The following is a 23,782-nucleotide window of genomic DNA, read 5'->3' on the forward strand; positions in this document are numbered from 1 at the left end:
GAACTGGTACATTTTTAAAGTGTAGCTCTAGTCAAAAAATCTATTTTTAAGCTTTTTGGAAAACATAGGGAAGGGTTATTACCCCTGTATAATTTTTTTGGCCGTCCATCTTTTCTCATCTCCCTTCCTGTTGTCTCCTTCCATTTGCAAGTAGGAGACGTTTGTAAGTTGGATGTTTGAAAGTAGGGGCCTGCCCTATATGCTCTGCAGAAATTGAGGCCTAAGGTGTTGTTGCCACGACACTGCTACCTCTCCCAGATACTCTAGTTGGAGTGCAGGAATGAGCCCTGCTGCAAAGCATTGCATCAAAAATTGTAATTACATGCCCCTGTTAAACAGGGGCTGAAAAATTGGGCCTTAGCCACTGGTGGCATCACCCAGAACCAAAAATGTTCTTTCAAGCAGGATCATTGAGGAGGAAGAGGATAGTCAGTCAACATAACAGGACAGTCACTCAGCATCAGCATAGGCAGTCTTCAAGGGATGTGACATTTCACCGACCGTCAGTCGATCAACCGAGTCAGTGGACAGGCGCACCCTGTGATCGGTTACAAAGCCTCCAGCAGCACTGAAGGTGCGTTCCGAAAGAACGCTGGATGCAGGACAGGCCAGTAGCTCAATTGTCTACTGTGAAAGCTCTGGCCAGTGATCCATCCTCAAGACCCAGTAAGCCAGAGGATTTTCATGGGAAAGGTGTGAGGGAAGTCTGACCTTGCCCCTAGGTATTCCTGTACCATGTAAATCAGAAGCTGATGATGATTGCTGGAACCAATCATACCTTGGGGCTACAGACTAAAAAATTGTCTGAACGCATCGGTCAGAAGGCCACCTTCTCCACCGCTCCTTCTGTGACTGACCAAAACCTCAACAAAACGTTGTCCAGGACCAGGAGTTTGTAACCTCCCAGTCTCTGGGAACGCATTGCACAGACCTTTCTGCAAGGCCTCCCGGAGATGTCTCATCCTCTGCTCCCTCCACAACCTTACCCTTGTACGGTGATTCAAGGAGAGTGGCCAGCCAGTAATGGTCCCTCTCCTTGATCCGAAGAATACGAGGATCCTTCCGCAGGCTTTGCAGGATCAGGGAGGCCATGCAGCATAGGTTAGCTGAGGCATTCGGTCCAGAGTCCTCTGGGTCACTAATGACAACATGATCCACAGCCACCTCCTCCCAACCACGTACAAGTCCACAGGTTTATTGGGACTGTAAATCATCCCTAAAAGACTGCTGCTGCTGATGCTGAGTGCCAGGCTCAACCTCCATGCTGACACAAGCCTACTTCTCCTCCTCGTCCTCTTCCTGTGTGATGGGGGGGACAGCAGGAACACTGTCTGGATAAAGGGGGCCTTGAGAGGCAAGGAAGTCCTGCTCTTCCTGCCTCTGTTCTACCTCAAGTGCCCTGTCCATTATTCGATGCATGCACTGTCACTGCTCACCATCCTCGTGGCCTCCTCAAATGGTGACAGTGCATGCATCCCTGATGATGCCCCACTGGCATGGTGAAAAAAAACCGAGCTCCCCTGACCCTGTCCTGGTGCCGTAGTCGCACAGGTACTCATGGCCGTCTGCTGCGTGTGCAGCTGCTGTAACATGGCCAACATTGAGTTCCACCTGGTGGGCATGTCACATATAAGGCGGTTCTTGGGCTCAGCCAGCCGAGCACTGGCATTAAATGATCGGCAGAAATGCACACAGACTTTCCTGGCCTGCCTCAGGACATCCTGTAAGCCCGGGTACCTGCCCAAGAACTGCTGCACCATCAGGTTAAGGACGTAAGCTACACAGGGCACATGGGTCAGTTGTCCCTGTCGGAGGCCGGAGAGGAGGATGGTGCCATTGTCGCAAACCACCATTCTTGGCTTAAGCTGGCGTGGCGTCAACCACCTCTCGGCCTGCCCCTGCAGAACTGACAAAATATCTGCCCCAGTGTGGCTCCTTTTCCCCAAACAAACTAGCGCAAGCACGGCATGGCATCTTTTTGCCTGCGTACTTGCGTAGCCCCTTGAACGCCTACGGAGCACTGCTGGTTCCGAGGACAGAGCACTGGAAGAGGCCATGGAGGAAGAGGAGGAGGGGGTGGAGGAGAGAGGTGTGTCACAACCAGTAGTAGCATTTTGGAGGCGTGGTGGCGGAACAACCTCCAACACTACTGCACCTTGTCCTGCATCCTTCCCAGCTGTCAGAAAAGTGACCCAATGGGCCGTGAAAGATAGGTAACATCCCTGTCCATGCCTGCTGGACCATGAGTCAGCGGTAATATGCACCTTACCGCTGACGGCCCTGTAAAGTGAGGCATTCAACCGCTGGGCATGTGGATGGCTGGGAGTGAACTTCTTTCGACAGTCCAGCAGCTGGGGCAGGGAAATTTGCCTGGTACAATCGGACGTCGGTGCACAGCTAGCAGAGTGCCCGCAAGTACTTGGCTGTGACACACCTAATTCTACACCTTCATTCCTCTCAGTGCAGGTTTCAGAGAGGACTGAAGGTCTAATGGGGTTGGAGATCCCAGCTGATAAGGAGGAAGGAGAGGTACGCATTGTTCTTTGGTGTGGGTCTTTAAGATATGCTTGCCAACGAGCTGCATGGCAGGTCAACATATGTCTGGTCAAGCATGTGGTGCCCAAGCGGCTGATGTTTTGGCCACGCGAGATACGCTTGAGACATATGTTGCAAATAGCAGCGGTGCGATCTGATGCACTCGTCTCAAAAAAGGCCCACACCAAAGAACTTTTGGAATAACGCGCAGAGGCAGCGCCCTGCACAGGCGGAGCTCTGCGATGAGATTCAGTCAGTGTGCTGCCCCTAAGTTGGCCCCTGGAGGGCATCCTGCCTCGTTGGAGATGTGCCTCCTCCTCCTCCTATTTCCTATCAGACACCCATGTGGAGTCAGTGACCTCATCACCCCCTCCCTCTTCATCACTGGAGCAAACCTGACAGTATGCTGCAGCTGATGGAACATGACTGCCAGATTGCTGTCCTTCTTGAGCATCCCCTCTCTCTGCACTCACGCTACTGCCTTCCTCTAGCTGGGTATCATCATCAGAGCCTTTAAAATGCTGGGCATCCTCCTGGAGCATGTACCCAACACTGTGGTCAAACAGTTTGAGGGACTCCTCAGGAGGACATGGTGGGTCTAGGGAAGGAGTGACTGATGAAATTGAGACGAGGGAAGAGGACGCGTTGGCAGCTGCTTTGCTAGTTCCCTGAGCCTAGGTGAGAGAGGATGAGGAGGGCTTGGTCATCCACTCTACCAAGTCTTTAGCATGATGTGGCTCAACACGTCCAGCTGCTGAAAATAAGGACAAGAGTATCCCATGGCCACGTGCTGATAATGATGCACCATGTCCACGACCAGCACTGTTGTCTCTAGACACAGAGCCTGCTTGCCCTCTTTTATTGGCTTGTGACTGTCTGTCTCTCCTTGTTGGCCTTCCACACATAGTAATGGCATGCAGGGAGATGGGAAAACCAGCAATTGGGTAGCTTTAGGTGCACACTGAGCAGATGACACAGTACACCGACTGTAATTACTGCAGCTGCCTGCCTGTGTTACAGAAATAGAACAATACTAGCAATAAGGGGTAGCTTCAGGTGTATACTGTGCAGGAGGCACACAACACCCACTGTAAATGCTGCAGATGACTATATCACAGAACATCAGCAATAAGGGGTAGCTTCAGGTGTATACTGTGCAGGAGGCACACAACACCCACTTTAACTGCTGCAGATGCCTGTATTACAGAACACCAGTAATAAAGGGTAGCTTTAGGTGTATATTGTGCTGGAGGCACACAACACCCACGTTAACTGCTGCAGATGCCTGTATTACAGAACACCAGTAATAAAGGGTAGCTTTAGGTGTATATTGTGCTGGAGGCACACAACACCCACGTTAACTGCTGCAGATGCCTGTATTACAGAACACCAGCAATAAGGGGTATCTTCAGGTGAATACTGTGCTGGAGGCACACAACACCCACTTTAACTGCTGCAGATGTCTGTATTACAGAACACCAGTAATAAAGGGTAGCTTCAGGAGTATACTGTGCTGGAGGAACACAACACCCACTTTAACTGCTGCAGATGCCTGTATGACAGAACACCAGCAATAAGGATATCTTCAGGTGTATACTGTGCTGGAGGCACACAACACCCACTGCAACAGCGCTAGGTTTTCAAGCCACAAAGACACTGTCCCTGCCTATCCTGCTCTTTCCCTGAACGCCGCAACACACTACACAAGGCCGCCATGCTGGCGGCCTTATATAGTGTGGGGCGTGTACTTAATCCCCCTGAGCTATAATTGGCCACAGGCATCCTGCCTGTGGCCAATTAAGGCTCTCCTCGCTGCCGGCGCTGTGATTGGCCAAGCATGTGGGGTCACAGTGCATGCTTGGCCAATCATGAGCCAGCAATGCACTGAGATCGCGTAGTGCATTGTGGGCCATTCGCGCCACTCGAATATGGTGCGCACGGTCCTCAAAGTTCTGAATTTGACGAACGGCCGGTGTTTAAGTCGAACATGCGTTCGACTCGAACACCGAGCTCATCCCTAATTGACCATTGTCACCTGGAGAGAGTAAGGATGGAGGAAACTTTATAGTTCTCACCAGAACAGGAATAGATGGGATCTCTTCCAATGGGGGCATCTGTTTGTGTGACAACAAATAAGAGAGGGGGGTGTTCCCTGTATTACGCAGAGATGTCCAATACCCACTTGTGTAGGCAAGGTAAGTTAAAAAGAAGACTATGCTGAGACTCATTTCTAATCATCTAATACATTTAATGTTATTTTATTTGTAATTTTTACAAAAACCAGGACAAGCATCAAGTGTGACTGATAGTGGTATAGGAGTGTGTGGGAGTAAGCCCTTGTACACACGGTCGGACATTCCGGCAACCAAATCCGTCGGATAAATTCCGACGGATTTAGTCCGGAAGAGGTCCGGAAGTGGTGTTGCATGCACACGGTCGGACTAAGTTGTCGGAATTTCCGGTTGCCAAGAACGCGGTGACGTAAGCCGCGTACGACAGCACTAGAAAAGGGAAGTTCAGCACCACGTCCGGCACCCTTTGGGCTCCTTCTGCTGATCTCGTGTTTATCGCATGTTAGTAGAAGTTTGGTGAGAGACGATTTGCGCTTTTCAGATTTGTGCTTCAGTTCGTTACTGCTCTTCAGTTTGTGCTTGTCGGTGTGTATCTGATTATCAGTGTGTGTAGTCAGTAAGCATTTGTTGCTCATTGTGGACTATATCTTGGTATAGTACTCTTTGATTTGCATTTCTTATTGTCTGCTTGCTTCTGCTTTTCAGGTCGTTCTTTCAGGCATTGCTGTTTATCTGTGTTTTCTGTTGTCTGTTCTGACCAGCCGACCGTTTTCAAGCCATGTTTCGCATACGTACTCGTCGTAGAGTTTGTGCTGTGCAGGGGCTTGGTGTTAGGCTTTTAGCTTTCACACAAGCCCGGTCCATGAACAGGGCGAGGAGGAGTTTGTGAACCAAGAATTGGTTGCTCCAGCATGACCAGTTCTCACACATGCCTTTGCTCCATGCAGGGGCGGATCCAGAGTCTAATCTCGGGAGGGGCACTGCTATAAAATATGTTTTTTGGGGTGCAATTTATATGGGAAATGGCTGGTATTGGCGCTTCAATCATTACGGCACCATGGTTGTTATGGTGTCAGGATGATTGAAGCGCATTATTTCTATTAATACATTGTAATATAAAATGAAATGGTTCAACTCACCATAATGCAGAATCAGTGGGAGCCCTGAGGATGTCACTTGCCATGTCGCCTGCCACCAAATGTGGATTGTCACTTGTCACCAAATGCGGATTGTTACTTGCCACGTCACCTGCCACACATTGCAGATTGCCACTTGCCATGTCACCTGCCACACATTGCGGATTGTCACTTGCCACGTCGCCTGCCACCAGATGCGGATTGCCACGTAGCCTGCCACACATTGCGGATTGCCACTTGCCACGTCACCTGCCACACATCGCGGATTGTCACTTGCCAAGTTGCCTGACCCACATTGCGGATTGCCACTTGCCACGTCACCTGCCACACATTGGGGATTGTCACTTGCCACGTCACCTGCCACACATTGCGGATTGTGACTTGCCACGTCACCTGCCACACATTGCGGATTGTCACTTGCCACGTCGCCTGCCACCAGATGCGGATTGCCACGTAGCCTGCCACACATTGCGGATTGCCACTTGCCACGTCACCTGCCACACATTGCGGATTGTCACTTGCCAAGTTGCCTGACCCACATTGCGGATTGCCACTTGCCACGTCACCTGCCACACATTGGGGATTGTCACTTGCCACGTCACCTGCCACACATTGCGGATTGTCACTTGCCACGTTGCCTGCCACACATTGCGGATTGCCACTTGCCACGTCACCTGCCACACATTGCGGATTGTCACTTGCCACGTTGCCTGCCACACATTGCGGATTTCCACTTGCCACGTCACCTGCCACACATTGCGGATTGTCACTTGCCACGTTGCCTGCAACATATTGCGGATTGCCACGTAGCCTGCCACACATTGCGGATTGTCACTTGCCATGTCACCTGCCACACATTGCGGATTGTCACTTGCCACGTCAACTGCCACACATTACGGATTGTCACTTGCCACATCACCTGCCACACATTGCGGATTGCCACTTGCCACCTAGTCTGCCACACATTGCGGATTGCCACTTGCCACGTAGCCTGCCACACATTGCGGATTGTCACCTACTGGTGGTCTTTTGTTGGGTCCCAGAGTGAACATAGGCAGCAGAGAGATGATGCAATCTCTCTGCTGCACACAGCTTCCTACACAGTGAGGGCGGAACTGGAGGGACGCAGGGCAGTGAGAGATGATGTCATCTCCCTGCTCTCCTGCCTGCTGGCTTCCTGATTGGCCAGCAGCCCTCCTAAGCCGCCCAGCTGCCCCCCCCCTCACCCGTCCACTCAGCGCGGGTACCCGCGAACCGGCCGCGATTGGAGCCGCGGAACCGGCCGCGGGTACCCGCGGAACCGGCTGCGGGTACCCGTGGAACCGGCCGCGATTGGACCCGCGGAACCGGCCCGCGGGTACCCGCGGAACCGGCCGCGATTGGACCCGCGGAACCGGCCGTTCTGTCATCAGCTGGCGGTATTCTCGGGGGGGGCAATTGACCCGTTGCCCCCCCTGGATCCGCCCCTGGCTCCGTGAGATCCAGGAGAATAATCCTGATGATTTCAGGAATTATCTCTGGATGACGGACCCCGTTTTTCACCGTCTGCTGGCTTTGCCGTCCCCTTATATCAGCAGGCAGGATACCTGCATGCGGCAAGCCATCACTCCGGAGCAGAGGCTCATCGCCACGTTGCGCTACTTGGTGACAGGGAGAAGCCTTCAGGACCTGAAGTTCTCCACAGGCATCCCCCCCCAGGCTCTGGGGATCATTATTCCAGAGACCTGTTCTGCCATCATTCAGGTCCTGCAGAAGGACTATATGAAGGTAAGTTTTATCCTTTAACATCACATTCTATGTATTTAATGATTGCTAATGTCTTGGATTTCTTTCCTCATTCCCTAATTACCATGATTGCAATATGCTCTAATTGATATGCTGTGCCCCTTTGTCCTCATGCATGCTGGAAGCTTTTCAAGTTCCTTTTTTGTCCTTCATGCATATTTGCCTTCACTAACTTCCCCATCATGCTCTTCTGGGCCCATAAACCTATAGTCTAGTCACTTAACAATGTCTTTTGTCAGCTCCATAGTATTGCTTTCCCCTAAACACCCCCTAAAATGTGTACAAATGTTATGTGTGTGCTTAAATTCATGCAGAGTGCCATTTTTTTTTGGGGTTGGGTCAAACTCATTATGAACCCCCCTCCCCCCAACTGCTAGGTCAGCTGATAGCAATCCTCTATCAGCTGACTTTGCCAAACCCAATACACACTCTACCTACCTTTGTTCTGGTCAGATTTATGGACGAATTCACCAAAGCATGTAGTGCAAGGGCCTGCCTGAATACTTTCAAATGCTACAGTTTATTGTTTTTTTCTCCCATTCTTATCTTGATAGGTAATAGCAGAATGTAAAAATGTGTTTCCATTTTTTTTTTTTGGTATTAAGACACTTCTTACCTGTCTGGCGGGCTGCCAATAGTGTAAGTAAGGAGGGGCTGCCCAAAGTATCACACACTATTTATGCATTCAGCTCTCAAGGAAGTGGAGAGGGTTACCTGTCCAAAACATATTTTGCAAGGGCCCACCAGATGGGGGGGGGGGGTGATGACTCTGATAAGGGGACCTTATACTTTAGGCTTTAAATACTCATTTCCCAAAATTCTATACTGATCTTGGCCAAAAATGTTTGTGTCTAATTTGCTTGCAATGTTGATGTGCCAAATTACATTTTTTTTTTCTTGTTTCACTCCACAGTTTCCTTCAACGCCACAGGAATGGCAGACTGTGGCCTCCCACTTTGCCAGCAGTTGGGACTTTCCCAATTGTGGAGGTGCAATTGATGGGAAACACGTCTGCATCGTCCCACCCCCCAACTCGGGGTCCTACTATTATAATTACAAGGGGTTTAATAGTATCGTGATGTTGGCGGTGGTGTCAGCGACCTATGACTTCCTGTATGTGGACGTGGGGCAAAATGGCTGGATGTCGGATGGTGGAGTGTTCTCACGGGCGGAATTCTACTGGCGTCTCCAGAGTGGCAGTCTGGGCTTGCCACCCCCAGAGGAGAATGTAGAAGGACTCCCGTTTGTATTCGTCACGGATGAGGCGTTTGCCCTGGCAAACCACCTGATGTGACCTTTCCTGATGAGGACCCTCACCCCGGATCAGAGGATCTTTAATTTCCGGAGCCAGAAGAGTCGTGGAGAACACTTTTGGAATACTGGCCAGCCGGTTCTGCCTATTTTTGACGCCAATCCACATGGCGGAATATAAACTCAATCACATAGTGCTTGCCTGCTGTGTTCTGCACAATTTCTTGAAAAGACATTCAGCAAACTATGTGGTCTCAGATGGCCCAGATGCAGACTTGCCTGAAAATGAGAACCTCACGGCCCTTGAAACTGCTTGTCCTGGCTTGCCCCCCCAAAGCGCCTGCGAGGTCAGAACCCAATACATGGAGTACTTTGTGGGTAGGGGGGCCATTGATATGCCAGACAATGTCTGAGAGGCATTTTTGTAATACATTTTTCTTTGAAACTACAATAATCTTTGTTTTCATTTACTGCTTGGCTTGGTTTTAGGTGTCTCCTAGGTTTTTTTGTTTGGGCCTTTTTTTACAACAGTGCAAACCCAAGTTCAGAGCGAGGTGAGGTGACAGTCTCTTCTTCATATAATCTTATTATGTTGTGGGTCTGCTACACACACACACCTTGTTTTTGTTGCTAATGTATGTAGTGCATTACTGACAAAAATATTCCTAATTTTCAGCACCATGGCAGAAATATGTGGGGTCCTGAAAATGGCGTGATTGGGAAAATTTCCACATCACTGTGGGTGTTATTTACTAAAGGCATATCCACTATGCACTACAAGTGCACTGCAAAAGTGTACCTGAAACGGTACTTGGAGTGCAAAGTGGATTTGCCTTTAGTAAATAACACCCATTGCTACAGAAAACAACAACTTTACTACAAATACTGCTTTTGCGCATTGAAAAAGGAAGCCACACATTGTTTATAATTTCACTTTTTAATCAAAGCACATTCACATGTGCGTTTAGAAAAGGGTTTTACAACAAACCAACATATTGGGTGTATATCAAAAATTATTTTTGTTAATTTTTTTGGTAACTTGGCATTTTTTGTGTAAACAGGCATGTATCAAAGCATAACATACAGAACACAGGAACTTACAAAGTTCAACTTTGAAAAATGAAGACAATATCAGACATGAGTATGTACAAACTGGGCTGATATTGCCTTCATCACATGGGGTGTCACCCCTGGAAAAGCCAAATTTGTAAGATGTACACAGTGTGTCAACATGTGCTATCTCCCATCATGGGGGATCAATGTACATGTTTTGGGGGTGCAACCCCTTCATCTCAGCCACTTTCCACAAAACACGTACATTGATCCCCCATGATGGGAGATAGCACATGTTGACACACTGTGTGCATCTTCCAAATTTGGCTTTTAGTAAAATACAAAAGTTGTTTGTTTGAACAAAAAAAAACCCAAGCTAGTTTGGGGTGTTTCAAACTCTCCCCAAAACATCAATGATGTTCTTCATTTTATGTTGAACATCATTGATGTTTTCTGTATAATTTCTAAATCGCGATTGCACACCATTATCTCCCCAATCAGGATCTGGGCACTTTCACTGGTAAAATGTGATTCTTCTTCCACATCACCTAAAAAAACTAAAATAAACACACCATGTATTATAAATATGATGACATACATTGATTAGCTTACTGTAAGCTGTGGTCTCCGACACTCACCTGTTGAGGTGACAATTTGTCCAACTTCAACAATCTCTCCTTCCTCCTCCTCCTCCTCTGCTTCTGGTGTTGGTATTTCCCCTTTTTGGGAGGTGTGGGGTCCCTGGTGTCCTCAGACTTCCCGAGTCTTCTCTACCCTATGAGAATGTAAAAAAATTAATACTTAGCACACAGAGGGCAGAAATTGGAATATGAAACATTGCTTGGAAGCGTCGTACAATGGTGTTTTTTGGCCAAGTTCAAAGGTGAGAACATTATTTTGGACACTTTCTAAAGCTGGAATACTTACCTGCAGTGTGAACAAATGTAGTGAAGTGTAAGTTGGGAAAACATAATTTTGGGAGTGGGCTAACGAACAATGTTTATTACGAACGATTGAACCCATGAACTTGAAAGTGGCCATTTTAAACTGTACAACATGAAATCAAAGCACATTGAGCAGTATGCAAGCAATAATAATCATATGAACACACGACAACTACTTACTTTTTTGAAGAACTCGCTTGATCCTTCTGTACTGATCGTGCTCCCTCAGTTTCAGGTCTGACCAGCGTTTTCTCAGTTGATCCTTGGATCGTCATACCCTAAAATTCTTCTGAAGACTCTTCACAACTTTAGTCATGATCTTGGCCTTATATTTGGGTTTGGGTAAGGTCCATACTTCCCATCATAGTCGGTCCTCTTCAATATGTCCACCATCTCCAACATCTCTCCAAAAGACATATTTGAGGCCTTAAATCTTCTCCTCCAGGGTCGGGACATTTCAGGCTCCGGGCTTTCCTCGCCCTCCTCCTCGTTAGTGGAACTCTGATTGCGCACCTACGTTGTCTCCGCCATGTGCTCTCCCCACTGCGCCAAAAGAGAAGGGGCGGGGAATAGTCTAGAAAGAACGTCAGGGGCGGGCAGAGTTTCACGCATGCGCACTGTATATAAAATGCAACGCGCGTGTGTCGTACGTGCGATTTGTGAACAGAGGGAGAAGCTGATGCGCCGATCGTGCAAACGAAGGTACAATTTTTAACTTGGTACATCACAAGCCTATACTGCTTCTAGATTGAGGGCTGCATTAGTGGAGTTTAGCCTCACATTAGGGTTTGTCTTGTGTTGTGTCTTGGAGAGATTATGGACGGTTTCAATGACCAAAGTTTCCTCCCTCTGTTCATCGATAAGTACAGGGAGCTGCCCTGCCTGTGGCAATCTACGCATCCACATTACAGTAACAAACTAAAGAGGCAGGCAGCGATGGAGAAACTGGTTGAGTTTGTGAAGCCAGTGGTCCCCAGGGCAAACATCAACTATTTAAAAGTGAAAATTGGTGGCCTCAGGAGTACATATCTGAGAGAGCGGAAGAAGGTGCTCGAGTCCATGCACACTGGAGCTGCAGCAGATGAAGTTTATGTCCCCAGGCTGTGGTATTATTAGAGGATGCAGTTTCTGTCAGACCAGGCTGAGGTCAGGGAATCCCTCTCTACCCTTCCTTCCACGCGTCCTTCTATGCTACATTCCACACCTGATGAGTCTTCCGACGCCCAACCTGGGCCTTCCACTCAGGAAGAACCCAGCCTGAGCCAGGTATAGTTTTGTTGTACATATTTTGGGAGTAAAAATTAATGATGTAAAATTGTTTTTTGCTCTCTAATTGCTGATTTTAGAAAGTGTTTCACATATCAATAGACAGTAGTGGCCAAAACCTTTGGGCCAAGAATGAAAAATGTTGGGCTCAGAATGATAGTCTTTTCTATTGGTTAACAATTTGCAACAGTCTTGAGGTGAAAATTGTGTGTGTTTGATGAACCAAAAACTAAAACTATGTCCCTTTTTCATACACAGGAAGACCTCAGCCAGGAGCAGGGTGTGGAATGCAGCAGCCAGGAGGTGGCTGAGGAAAGTGGCAGCCAGGAGGAGGCGGGGGTAAGCGGCAGCCAAGCGGTGGGCAGGCGGAGGAGCCTGACTGAATCACAGGTCCCTCCACTCCGCCTTCCACACAAAAGGGCGAGAAAGGGGGGGAATGTGGAGGAGTCGGCTCTGACGCTGATCGGGGAGGCTTCAGCGGCCCTCAAAGCCACCCCCCACATATCAAGAGTCCATTGCCTCCTTGGCTGCCTGCAAACTCCAGCAAATGGATGAGGGGCAACAGATCTTGTGTGAGGAGCTAATTCTCCACAACCTCAACAAGGGGTTGTTGGGCCAAATCACACAAGCAACACACTTGTGTGATTTGGCCCATCCCCTTCCTCCTCCTCCTCCTTCTGCCACACCTCCAGCACCACAGCCACAGCCTGGAAGGAAGTGTGGAAGGAAGACCAGAGAGTGATGACCCGGGTTCAGTCTGGTCTGACAGAAGATGCAGCCTCTTGTAGTACCACAGCCTGGGAACATAGATGTCATCTGCTGCTGTTCTGGGTTTCTTGGACTTCAGGACCAGACTTCTCTCCCTCAGATATGTACTCCTCAGGCCACCAATTTGGGCGTTTAAATAGTTGATGTGTGCCCTGGGGGCCAAAGACTTTGCTAATCTCCCCAGTTTCTCCAGCGCTGCCTCCCTCTTTATTTGTTACTGACACCTAAATAAAGTTTTTTTTTGGTTAAAAAAATGCTTGCCTATGTGTTTTACTTCAAAAAGGACAGTTTATTTGTGAGTAGGCAGGTACATTTCAAAAATACAAAGTGAAATGAATAACAAGGGGCACCAAAACCAAACAGCCTCCTGTAGATTAAAAAAGAAAAACAAAATTAAAAAGATAATAATGGTGTTGTGGTAAGTTGACACACAATACAGACCCAACAAAATGCAAAGATGAGCAAACTGTCAAAAAAGGAGATGTTGATTAAAAAACAAAATTAAAAGATTGTGTAGATGTGACGATTTAAAATATTGTATTGCTGAAATGAGTAAAAAGAATAAAGAAATACGTTCGGGAGAAGTGTGTGTGAATATGAGCATCAAAACAAGTTCATTCTTGCAGCATTGTAAATAACAAGAGAATGCGCTGCATTAAAGAATTTTTAACATTGCAGCGTGACGAATGTGCTATATCGATTACGATCCCTCAGGTAGTTTTACCTGAGGGAGCGCTTCCGTGTCTGAATTTGATTGTGAGCATGCGTGGTACCTTGTCCGTCGGAGTAGGCTACACACGATCGGACTATGTCCGATCGGAGCATGTTGTCGGAAAATTTTATAGCCAAGTTGGAAAACTTGGTCTGTCGGATACTCCAACGGAAACAGTCTGATAGAGCCCACACACTGTCGGATTATCCGACAACACGGTCCTATCGGACATTGTCCATCGGAATATCCGACCGTGTGTACAAGGGCTTAGAAATTCCCTGCGAGGGAAAGATCATCACTCATTGTGTTGATTATTCTGTTTGACAAGTTAACTTATTTTGTTTTTGTAAACTGGCACTTTACAATAAATGTTGTACTGTATTTTCTGTGAAATATATATGCATATGAGCGCACCTTTTTTTTTGTTTTTTTTGGTGGGGGAGTGGATCTTGGGTGGGAGTTCCCACGCTTTTTCCCCCAGAACTTGACCCCTGGATTCAATGCTGTATATATGTATATATAATGTGTGTTGTCTCATGCTGTTGGGACACACACTGTCAGATGCTAATGTCATGAACTCCAGCCACATGTTTGTTGTCTTGTATGATGTAAATAAGTTTAGTCTGACTTGTAAGAGTATTCCACACGTTGTTGTTTGTGCTACTTAACCCCATGTTGATGTTTATGGTAATGTGTATTGAATTGTTAGTGAGTTAGAAGCCGAAAAGTCTTATCTCTCAGTCAACTAGTCTGAGTGTTGATTTAGATAATTAGCTCAGGTTAATTCTGTTCCTGGCTACAGTTGTATTGTTAGAATAAATGATCAGGAGGGGTGACCTCCCCTTCTACTGTATTATAAATACTTGTCATTTTGGTTCTAATAAATCAGTCCATGTTGAGCAGCTAAGCAAGTGTCGTCTTGTTTTGTGCTTGTGAGCGGATGGAATATCTGATATCTATATTCAGGCTGGGAGGAAGTGGTATATGACGAAAGCACTCAATCAGAGTGTAGGGACCTTTCGTCACAATGTATGTAGGTTTCTCAGATAGGCAGGTTGAGGGGCACCAGGGGTATTTAATGTGGAGGAATCTGTTTTATCAGTTTCCTCCAAAGTTTGTAAAATCCACTTGGGGACCTGGAGCCCGGAGATTCCATAGCGTTATGGGTGGGATAGAATCTCCAATCCTGGGACTGGGTTTTTGGAACAGCCAAGAGTCTGGCTGGTTTATTGAGCAGGTGGGCACCTGGGCTTATAGCAGAGTTAGGATTAGGGTTCTGGGCTCCACCAGAGAGACAGGAGGTCTCCAGGAGTCCAGAGAGTGCAGGTGTGCACTAGAGAAAGCCAGAGACCCAAATATGAGGATCAGAGCAGTGAGGGGCTGCTTTCTACATAGACGCTGTGTGTGTGTTGAAGCTGTGTGCATCTAAGGAGACAGATGAGAGCCTGAAGTGGAAGGCCTGAGCAGCAAGGAAGCTGAAAAGAGGTACAGTAGTTGTAGGGGAACCCTGTTATAAGGCCAAGAGGGCTGAAGTGTAAAGCCTAGGTGGCAGTGCTGCTGAAGAGAGCCAGGTGGCTTGGCATTTTTCATGTATTGTTTTTGGGAGAAGAACCCCTGTGTGGGCAACCAAGTGCATGTGTGAACTTTATTTTGTTCCTTTTAATAAAAGTGGGCTACCATGCCCTTAAACTAAAGTTCCTGTTCGCTGTGAACTTACTGAAAAGGCATCTACTACTGAGTTAAACATCCCCCATGTTACTATATCTATCTATCTATCTATATATATATATACATACAACACCTATGATGCATATATATATACAGTGGTGTGAAAAAGTGTTTGCCCCCTTCCTCATTTCCTGTTCCTTTGCATGTTTGTCACACTTAAGTGTTTCGGAACTTCAAACCAATTTAAACAATAGTCAAGGACAACACAAGTAAACACAAAATGCAATTAGTAAATGAAGGTGTTTATTATTAAAGGTGAAAAAAAAATCCAAACCATCATGGCCCTGTGTGAAAAAGTGATTGCCCCCTAAACCTAATAACTGGTTGGGCCACCCTTAGCAGCAACAACTGCAACCAAGCGTTTGCGATAACGTGCAATGAGGCTTTTACAGCGTCCTGGAGGAATTTTGGCCCAGTCATCTTTGCAGAATTGTCCTAATTCAGTTACATTAGAGGGTTTTCGAGCATGAACGGCCTTTTTGAAGGTCATACCACAACATCTCAATAGGATTCAGGTCAGGACTTTGGCTAGGCCACTCCAAAGTCTTCATTTTGTTTTTCTTCAGCCATTCGGTGGTGGACTTGCTGGTGTGTTTAGGATCATTGTCCTGCTGCAGAACCCAAGTTGGTTTCAGCTTGAGTACACGAACAGATGGTTGGACATTCTCCTTCAGGATCTCTTGGTAGACAGCAGAATTCATAGTTCCTTTTATCACGGCAAGTCTTCCAGGTCCTGAAGCAGCAAAACAGCCCCAGACCATCACACTACCACCACCATATTTTACTGTTGGTATAATGTTCTTTTTATGAAATGCAGTGTTCCTTCTACGCCAGATATACTTGGACACACACCTTCCAAAGAGTTCCACTTTTGTCTCATCGGTCCACAGAATGTTGTCCCAAAAGTCTTGGGGATCATCAAGATGTGTTGTGGAGAAATTGAGACGAGCTTTGATGTTCTTTTTGCTCAGCAGTGGTTTTCTCCTTGGAACTCTGCCATGCAGGCCATTTTTGCCCAGTCTTTTCCTGATGGTGGAGGCATGAACGCTGACCTTAACTGAGGCAAGTGAGGCCTGCAGTTCCTTGGACGTTGTTGTGGGGTCTTTTGTGACCTCTTGGATGAGTCATCGCAGCGCTCTTGGGGTAATTTTGGACGGCCGGCCACTCCTGGGAAGGTTCACCACTGTTCCATGTCTTCGCCATTTGTGGATAATGGCTCTCACTGTGGTTCACTGGATTCCCAAAGCTTTGGAAATGGCTTTATAACCCTTTCCAGACTGATAGATCTCAATTACTTTCTTTCTCAATTGTTCCTGAATTTCTTTGGGTCTCGGCATGATGTGTAGCTTTTAAGGATCTTCTGGTGGACCTTACTGTGTCAAGCAGCTCCTATTTAAGTGATGCCTGATTGTGAACAGGTGTGGCAATAATCAGGCCTGGGTGTGGCTAGAGAAATTGAACTCAGGTGTGGACAACCACAGTTATAGTATGTTTTAACAAGGGGGGCAATCACTTTTTCACACAGGGCCATGATGGTTTGGATTTTTTTTCACCTTTAATAATAAACACCTTCATTTACAAATTGCATTTTGTGTTTACTTGTGTTGTCCTTGACTATTGTTTAAATTGGTTTGATGTTCCGAAACACTTAAGTGTGACAAACATGCAAAGGAACAGGAAATGAGGAAGGGGGCAAACACTTTTATATATATATATATACCATATTTATCGGCGTATAACACGCACCGGCGTATAACACGCACCCCAAATTTAGGAGGGAATTTTAAGGAAAAAACGTTTAGGAGGGAAGTTTAAGGGAAAAAACACTTACATACATTTATATGCCCATCAGTGTCATCTGCAGCCTTGTCCACCATTGCAGCCTTGTCCCCCATTGCAGCCTTATGCAGTCTTGTCCCCCATTGCAGCCTTATGCAATCTTGTCCCCCATTGCAGCCTTATGCAGTCTTGTCCCCCATTGCAGTCTTGCCCCCCATTGCAGCCGTGTCTATTTTATTTTTTAAAAATGCCGCCGCCGAGATACAGAGCCGGAGGTGTATCTCGGCGGCGTGTGGTAGTTCTCGGTGGGCCTCCGGCCACCTTCGGCTCTTCTCGGGCAGCTTTTGGCTGCCTTCGGCCGTTCTCGGAAGCTTTCGGCCGCCGAAAAGAACCGAAGGCGGCCGGAAGCTTTCGGCCGGCGAGAACAGCCGAAGGCGGCCGAAAGCTGCCCGAGAAGAGCCGAAGGCGGCCGAAAGTCGCCTTGAAAAGCCAAAGGCGGCTGAAAGCCGCTCAGAGGCTCAGAATTTCGAGGGATCGGCGTATAACACGCACCCACGATTTTCCCCTGCTTTTAAGGGGAAAAAAGTGCGTGTTATACGCCGATAAATACGGTACATAATACACTCACTGCAGCTAACTGTCTCGCCTCCTGCCTGCTCTATCTAACTTAAATGAAATGAAATTACACTGCCTATCTCTCTCTATCAGAACACACTACACAAGTCTGACTTTCAGGCGGCCTTATGTAATGTGGGGCGTGTACTAAACTCTCTGAGCCATAATTGGCCAAAGCCGCCCTGACAAAATAAGTGTGGTTAATCCAGCGCTGATGTTACATCTATAGTTCCAGCTACAGCATCCCTGAAAGCAGGCAGCGGAGTGATATTCAGCTGTCAGGGATGCTGTAGCCGGAACGATAGAAGTAGCATCAGAAAATGCGGCCACTTGCCTGCTCACTCCGCGATCAGTGGCTGCACTCACATGAGTTACACAGCCAACTAAATAATAGTCCCACTCGCAGAGTAGCAGCACTGCCAATGTTCATTAGCAGAGGCACCAAAATAGAGATCCTGCACATTCTGCTGGCAAAAAAGTCCTGGGGTGTGTTGGATGTGCCTGGGCATTAGGGTGTGCCCAGGCACACCCGGCACACCCTGTGCGCATGCCTATGGTAACACACAAAGTACAGGACTCAGGACTTCATAGCACACAGGGCTCAGGAGTGTGTATTGTGCAGTTGTGAGCTGTACATATCACACAGGGCGCAAAATAAATAAATAAATCAGCAAACAAGATAGTACTTACATTTAATGCAAAGCGTCCCTTGTTCTCAGAAATATGAAGCATAAAGCCCTGTGTACAGAGTGCAGGGGTCTGGAATATGTAACTTAGAGCCTAGCACACAGAGAGCAGTGGCAAAGTGTATGTAATATGCAGCATACAGAGTGCAGGGCTCAGGGCTATGTAATGCAAAACCCATTGTGCAGAGTACAGCATTAATGAGGAGTACCATCCAGAGGCCCTTAATATGTAACATGCAGCACAGAGAATTGACCCAATTGAACGTATATTCAAGGGGTCATAAATGCTTATTGCTCCAATTTAGGGCACTGGCTTTCCAGTCACTGATCAATGGATCACACCTTGAGGGTAGCCCTTCTCCAATTCTTGGACATATATGGTCATAATCATTAAAAAGACATCTCCGACAGCAACCGAAATTAACATGAAATGGAAGGATATGACCAAAATAGCATAATACCGTTTAAAAATAAAATAATGAACGCACATTTAAGTAGTCATTAAAGCGCTTGTCAATAAAAACTGAGCAGTAGTGGAGTCTTTCCAACGCGTTTTGTCTGCTAGGACATCATCTGGGGTGTACTACCACTACTGCTGTACTCCCTTATATAAGGTACACCATAAAACAGCCAGAATCCATCCCTCTGTGTCACAGGTGCTAACTTCCGGTTTGTAAAAAATGGCCGCTTGGCGTGCGTTCCACACCTCTAATCCACACTATAATACTGCGTTCCACCTATACTTGCCTTATAGTATATTGCCAAAACAATATCAAAATGGTGATTTGTTATAGATATAAGTAATATTGAGCCGTTATTAATATAAATGAATATACCCGTTTGAATGCAAAAATGTGTAATTTTAACCTCGAAAGATATACTGTATATCAGTAGTTAAATAACTTCCGGAGCTGCGCCATGTATGTTAATACTCTCGGAGGTGACGCCGCAACCACAACAATGTCACTTCCGGAGCTGCACTGTGTGTGTTGATACTCTCGGAAAGTGACGCCGTGACCGCACCAACGTCACCTCCGGAACTGCGCAATAGGGCAGGATGAAACAGAGGCTTGAACCGCAAGCCTCAATCTAGAACCCAAACTGAATTCCCGTGATCGGAAGTGAAACAGCGTCACTTCCGGAACAACACTCCCAATGGAAACGAAAAGGAGGCTTTTCCATAGTGGTGACAACCACAACATCGACATGACTTCTGGAGAAAGCAACCAATCACAAGTAGATAAATGAAAAAATACCAATAAAAAGCATTTAAAATAGAAATAATCCCCATGACCAAAATGTTGCAGTGGTCAGTGACAAAGAAAGGGGGAAAGGTAAACATCACACACCAAGAACCACTCAGCACCAAAAGTGTGTCGTGGTCTCTGTGTTTCGTTAAGAAATATTCCTATATATATGTTTGACATCCATAGGATGCGGCATACAATGACACGTGACAATTTTAAGTATTACATAAATGTAAAACATATATATATCTCACCGCCGAGATATAAATAAATGAAATTGTCTTGAAATGGACATGTGACCCTAAATGTTATACTAACCCTATATTCTGCTTAATGGCAGAGATTACCATCAAAACCACAAGATAAAAACCACACAGCAACCCCCCAAAAAAAGACATCGTTTGTTTCCCCCAAGCCTAGCCAAAAAGGGACAGAGATGTCGCACTGGAATGACACGAAGGGATAGATCCCGTTTACAATAAAAAAGGAAAAAAAAAAATTCATATACAAAATAAATCAAACAATTGGTCACCTAAATACATATGTATCAAGAGTCATCAATGAAGGCATTGATGTCCCACTCCACGTTCATACCGAACGGGGAGTGGGACTGGAGCTCATAAATCCAATATGTCTCAAGTCTTGAGATTCCCCTTATCATAGCCCCACCTCTCCACGATGGAGTATATTTGTCAATCACAATAAACTGAGAGCCCTCTGGGTTACTATTGTGGAACTCCCTATAATGTCTGGGAACAGTATGTTTGGGATCTTTACTCTTAATCAAAGAAATATGCTCTCCTACCCTGATGGTAAAAGTTCTCGTGGTGCGACCAACATATTGCTCCCCACAAGGGCAAGTAATTAAATATACCACATACCTAGTACTGCACGTGCAAAACCACTTAATGGAATATTTTTAGTTGATCTAAATTCTAGAGTCTTCTGTCTCCCTGACATATTGTGTTGCCACACAACACATCTCTTACAAGGGAAATATCCAATAAGATTGTGAAAGAAAGAGGGACGAGCCAGTGGGTTGATAATATTAGGTGCTGTTTTACTCTGTAAGGATGGTGCGCCTCTGAAGAGAACTCTAGCTTTTTCAGGAAGTTTAGGGCCCAAGATGGAATCATTCCTGAGGATATCCCAGTGCTTATTCAAAATGGTTTTAACCTGTCTATGTTGAATATTGAATGTGGCAAGTAAAGCCCATTTGAAATTGTCACCAGATTCTTGTGAGGTTTTGACCTGTAACAAGGACTCTCTGTTGGTTTGGGCAACCTTTTGTAGTTGTTCATCCAAAACAGCTGCTTGATATCCTTTGTCTAGAAAACGCTGTTTTAGAATATTTGCCTGGGCATGAAGGGTCTCGAGGTCAGTACAATTCCGACGAAGTCTAATAAATTGACTTTGTGGAATTGAGCTCAGCCATGTTCTATGGTGACAGCTATCCATAGAGATAAAACTATTGCGATCAGTGGATTTGAAATGTGTCTTAAACTCAAAACCGTTAGTTGTTATTCCTATTTCGAGATCAAGAAAATACATTTTTTCAGTACTCATTTGATAGGTCAATACAATACCCCTTAGAGTTCAAAATTTCAAAAAACTCAGAGAGTGTTTGGGGGGGTACCACCCCATAGGAGGAGGATGTCGTCTATATACCTAACCCACAGAACCCATGATGGGTTCCGTTGGGCATAGACGACATCCTCCTCCCATTTTGCCATAAAGAGGTTCGCAAGACTGGGGGCAAATTTTGCCCCCATAGCGACACCCCTTTGTTGTAAATAATATTGGCCATTAAACCAAAAATAGCTATGGCCAGTCGCAAACTCTAACAATTCAATGATGTATTCATGTTGAAAAGATGCAAGGGATTGCTCCTGATCCAAAAAATGGCGTACCACCTCTATACCTCTCCCTTGTGGTATGTACGTGTATAAGGACGCAACGTCCGCAGTAGCAATGATATATTGGCCGTGTAAATGGACACCCTCTAATTTCCTAATAGTGTCGCCTGTATCCTTTAAATAAGATGGTATTTTTCTAACAAGGGGCTGTAGATAAAAATCTATATAGGGGCCTATACGGGAGGTTACTGAATTGATACCACTAACTATTGGTCTACCGGGGGGGTTAACAGGATCTTTATGAATTTTGGGCAAAAAATAAATGGTAGGTATTCGTGGAGATAGGGGGACTAGAAAGGCTCTTTCTTTGTTATTCAACATTTTTTGTTCATGACCCCTATTAATGAGGTCACTCAATTGTCTTTTGTAAACATTAGTGGGGTTGCTAGGCAGTATCTTGTACGTTCCTGGTTCACTTAAAATCCTAAACAATTCCTTCTCATATTTCGCCATGTCGATTGTTGTTTTACAATGGGGGTCCACAACATCAGGACAATGCTTCAGTCCCCACACAAAACAGATTTCTGCCACTTGGTGATATGAGAGATACTGACAGCACATATAATGGATACGGACCCTCTCCTTATCCTTATAATCAACCCATTGCCAATTATGAACAACAGGGTTTTTACGAGGACCCATACACTCGAAAACGCGGTCAAGCCGAGGAAAGGAAGGACCCTCAGCTCTGCACCCACCCAGTGGTCGTGTCCCTTGGCTTGTGCGTCAGGAAGGCTCTGTCTGTGCAAACCGCACTCCGGACAGGTCATATACTCCATAGATCCCAACTGTCCCTGATTTGGAGGGACTGTGCTGGATTTGGAGCAATATCCCTCTGTCCCTCTTTCCCCCTCATTTGTCCCTCATGTTGGACTGATCTATATAGTTGTATATAAAATGCACTTTTTATCTTTCAAAAAGTGTTTCCCAGAGCTAAACCTTTCATCCAAATTCTAAATTTGCAGCATTTGTAAATTTTAAAAGCCAATATAAAGGAATAGTGGTGGTAAAAATAAGCCCTTGTGGATTGGAGTAACCTTTTTTGGGGCCCCCACAAATTCGGGGTACTTTGTCGCAGTGAGTGGGCTTAGCACTATATGACCGTATAGTGTGACCAAACCCACGTATTTTTTTTATATGTTCAGGTGTTTGTAACCACTTCCAGACCGGCACACACACATTTACTGATCGCTGTATAAATGACAATGGTCCCAAAAATGAGTCAAAAATGTCCGACGTGTCCGCCATAATGACGCAGTCATGATAAAAATCGCAGATCGCCACCATTACTAGTAAAAAAAAAATGATTAATAAAAATGCCATAAAACTCTCCCCTATTTTGTAAACGCTATAACTTTCGCACAAACCAATCAATAATCACTTTTTGCGATTTTTTTTTTACCAAAAATATGTAGAAGAATACGTATCGGCCTAAACTGAGGGGAAGAAATGTTTTTTATACATTTTTGGGGATATTTATTATAGCAAAATGTAAAAAATAATGCATTTTTTTTCAAAATTGTCGCTCTTTTTTTGTTTATAGCGCAAAAAATAAAAGCTGTAGAGGTAATCAAATACCACCAAAAGAAAGCTCTATTTGTGGGAAAAAAAGGACATCAATTTTGTTTGGAAGCCACGTCGCACGACCGCGCAATTGTTAGTTAAAGCGACGCAGTGCCGAATCGCAAAAAGTGCTCTGGTCTTAAAGAGGAAGTAAACCCTGATGAGTTTACTTACTCTTTCATTCCCTGCAAAGGTAAAGCATAATGGACTACTATGCATCGCATCAAATTGCATCACATTGCATCGCATCGTATCGCATCGCATAGTAGTCCATTATGTCATTCTTGAATGAGTGCGCTATAATCTGTTTTGTACTTTTTGTTGGTCTTGTAGCAGCACCATCTTGAATCTAAACGCATTTTAGGGTGTGCCCCTCCCCCAACTATGTTTTTGTATTTTGTTTTTTGGGGTTAATTCTCCTTTAAAGGGGTGGGGCAGTGAGGGCGTGTCCCTTGCCTACATACGATTGGTAGTAGGTGTCCCTCATTCCCATCTCAAAATGTTGGGAGATATACATACTCGGCTTGCAGAGGGGAAGAGGCTGGGGCTGTGTGTCTGCAGACTCTACACTGAGCAGACACTGGTGCGCTTCGCCACCCCCATCCCCGCTTCACAGCACACTGTGTGCTTTACACAACACTGCACCGCAAAACTCACACAGCGCCGGGGACTCGGGCAGAGCGCTGAACAGCGCAGGCAGGGGAGGGAGACGCCTGCACTGGAAAC

General features: G+C 46.0%; 1 pseudogene; it reads left to right on the forward strand.

Moving 5' to 3' along the window:
* Nucleotides 1-23,782, forward strand: part of LOC143986656 (C3a anaphylatoxin chemotactic receptor pseudogene) — a 146,192-nt pseudogene that overhangs the window by 120,460 nt on the left and 1,950 nt on the right.

The sequence above is a fragment of the Lithobates pipiens genome, unplaced genomic scaffold (genome assembly GCF_037356315.1).
Source record: "Lithobates pipiens isolate NorthernLeopardFrog02 unplaced genomic scaffold, aLitPip1_a1.2 Scaffold_175, whole genome shotgun sequence".
Classification (NCBI taxonomy): Eukaryota; Metazoa; Chordata; class Amphibia; order Anura; family Ranidae; genus Lithobates; species Lithobates pipiens.